This window comes from Trichechus manatus, unplaced genomic scaffold (genome assembly GCF_000243295.1).
Source record: "Trichechus manatus latirostris isolate Lorelei unplaced genomic scaffold, TriManLat1.0 scaffold00077, whole genome shotgun sequence".
In the NCBI taxonomy this organism is placed as follows: Eukaryota; Metazoa; Chordata; class Mammalia; order Sirenia; family Trichechidae; genus Trichechus; species Trichechus manatus.
This window is the reverse complement of record NW_004444013.1, coordinates 12,184,760-12,188,128: the sequence shown is the minus strand read 5'-3', so window position 1 is coordinate 12,188,128 and position 3,369 is coordinate 12,184,760.

The window sequence follows — 3,369 nt, the reverse complement described above, 5'->3', positions numbered from 1 at the left end:
CGATTATGAGGATGGCACAGGACCGTTTTGTTCTGTTGTAGATAGGGTCGCTGTGAGTTAGAACTGACTGAACGCCACCTAATAACAACAGCAATGATGACAAAGGAATCCCTGGATGGCACAAACGGTTAAGCACTTGAAAAGTAACAGAAAGGTTGATGGTTCACATCGACCCAGAGGCACTTGGAAGAAGGGCCTGGCAATCTGCTTTTGAAATGTCACAGCCTTAAAAACCCTATAGACTGCAGTTCTACTTTGCACACAGGGGATCACCATGAGTTGGAATCGATCTCATAGCAATTTTTTTAAATGCTGACAAGAGACTAATTTAGCTTTTAGAAAAATTTATATACATATTAAAGGGACAGAGGAAGTTTTTATAATTACTAGCTTTCTGACAGAAATGATCTAAAAAAGGGAGCAGAGAAAAGGTTTATTTCCCTTCTGGCAACATGGAAAAATCAATCTTTCTTTCTTTTAAACCCAAACAACAATGTCCAAGAAGACAGTACAAGTAAAACAAATTGTGGTGATGAAAACAATAACGCAGCCTGGGATAATAAGCACAATATATTTTAACATAAAAATGCATTCTCACAAGAATCTGTAAATTATAAATCCATTTTTGTAATACTAATTGCATATAAATCCAAAAAGATAGAAACAAAGATGTTAAAAAGAAAATCACAAAATACAATAGTGTGAAAATGTTTTGTTATATATATTTTTACTAGATAGACTAGGTTGTGCTGTGGAAACATATAACTCAGAAATCCTGACTGTTTAAAACAACAAAGATTTAGACCTTTAACCCCTGTATGTTCATAATAGAGGAGCCCTGGAGGTGCAATGGTTAAGCACTCGACTGCTTACCCACTCAGCGGCTTCACAGGAGAAAAGACCTGTCAATCTGCTTCCATAAAAATTATAGCCTAGAAAACTCTACGGGGCAGTTCTACTCTGTCACAATGGGTTGCTATGAGTCTGAATTGACTCCACGGCACCTAACAACAACAATAACGACATGTTCACGTTAGGTGTGCAGGGGTCTCTGAGGAACACAGGCTGATTGGAGAGCCACTATCTCCAGCGCTGGTGACACCTGTGCCAGAAATTAATTACACTTCCCCTAAAAGTTAGACTCATACTTTCCACTCGTAACTCATTGGCAGAAACTAGTTACTTAGTCCCACCCAACTGCAAGGCATACATGAAGTGAAACCCTTCTAGAAAACCAAAAGGGAAATCAGTGAAAATTTTTTGGCAAAAAGTAAGTATGACTACAACAAACAACAAGAAATAAACCAATACAGACGACACTATTTTCCAGGTCATCTTCTTATGTTTTATGTGTAGTAATCATTTAACCCTCACGGAAATTTGTGAGGTATACTATCATTACCATTTTAAAGATGAGGAAATCAAGGTCTAGAAAAACATCAAACAATCTGACCGTGGACACATGGGGGTCAGTACAGCAAGTCTTTTACCAAAGGCCAAAGCATATTTGGCAGCCCAACTTAATTCAATCCCTCCCTCCTTTTGTTCCAGTCAATCAGCCAAACGAATAGTGAGAATCCTTCCTCCTGAAGGATGCAGTACTTTGTGTTCAGAATCTGTAGTCAGTGCTTCCATATTCACAAACGCAATCTGACAAAATTAGGCTCTTCTTTCATGGTCAAATGTCTTCAGAATTTATCTCTACATAGATTCCCTGAAAAGAATTTTAATTATGTCACTGAGTTGTTGTTGTTACTTGCCTTCAAGTTGATTCCAACTCATGGCGACCCCATGTGTGCAGAGTAGAACGGCTCTATAGGGTTTTCAAGGCTGTGACCTTTTGGAAGCAGATTGCCAGGCCTATCTCCTGAGGCCCCTCTAGGTGAATTTCTGTCTTCGAGAAGAGTCTCCAGACCTTAAATCAGTCAAAACACAGAGGATTTATCGAGCATTCAGAGAGCATTCGAATGTGGGAGCCACAGGTCCACCTGAGTGAAACCAAATGGGTTCAAAATGGAGGAGCAGTGGACACATATATATGAAATTAGAACAAAGAATCTAAGTTACATCATTTGATTGGAGATTACAAAATTAGATCAATGTAAGGTGGGTTTACTGGAAGTGGGGGTTAGGGTCAATTGGTTTAGGGTACTGTGATGGTTAAAGTTGTGTGTCAACTTGACTGGGCCATGATTCTCAGTGGTTTGGTAGTTATGATGTAGTTTGGCAGTTTTGTAATGTTGTGATCACCTCCATGATGAGATCTGATATAAAGTGATCATGTTCACAATGAGATCTGCTATGAACAATCAATCAATTGAGAATTTCCTTGGGGGTGTGGCCTGCATCCAATATAGATGGACTTTCTGGCAAAGCTTGCTGCCTTTTGCTTACTCTGGATCCTGCATCTGGCTCGTCATCATCTGACCTCTCATTCTTGAGACCTGAGCTAGCAACTTACCTGCTGATCTTGGGTTTGCCAGCCCTTACAGCTTCATAAGTTAGGAGAAGCCTCCAGCCTGACTCATGGACTTGGGATTTTCCAGCCTCTACAACCATGTGAGCCATTTCCTTGATATAAATCTCTTTTTCTCTCTGTCTCTCTATATAGACACTTCACTGGTTTTGCTTCTCTAGAGAACCCAACTTAAGACATTTGGTATCGAGAGTGGTTCTAGAGAAACAAAATTGTAAGAATGAGTTTTCTAAATTGGTTCTCAAGTCTAGTTAGATTTAAAGGTGTTGATGACTCTGCTTGCAGTAGTAAAGAGGGCACTGCTAATCCATGGTGTGAGGTGACAATAGAAATATGCAAAATCTCACCAGCAATAGATCAAGTATTGGTAAGAGGCAAGGCTCTGGGTGAGTGCATGTTTGATATCTTCCTACAATTTTGTCAGAATGAAAATATAAGGAAGCTGGTTGGTTGGTCCTACCTTTGTTAGGCAAAGTGCTGAAAGAAAGAGATGATCTCAGGGCTCAGGTGCCACACAAATGACCTCAAAGTTGCCACTTGTGCCATGAAAGAAAGCCTTATTTCTTTCTTTTTTTATTTTTATTTTTTAATTTTTTCCCATACAAAAATTTATACATACATTTTTCTGCGACTCTAATTGTTCCCCCCATACTGTGACAGCACACTCCTCCTTTTCAACCCTGATTCCCCATGTCCATTCAACCAGCTCCTAACCCTCTCTGCCTTCCCATCTCACCTCTGGACAGAAGCTTCCTGTTTAGTCTCTTCTATCTGCTGGAGCTAAAAGGCACACTCCTCACGAATATCACATTAAGTCTCCCAGTCCAGTCCAATCCCTGTCTGAAGAATTGGCCTTGGAAATTGTTTTAGTTCTGGGCTGATAGAGAATCCAG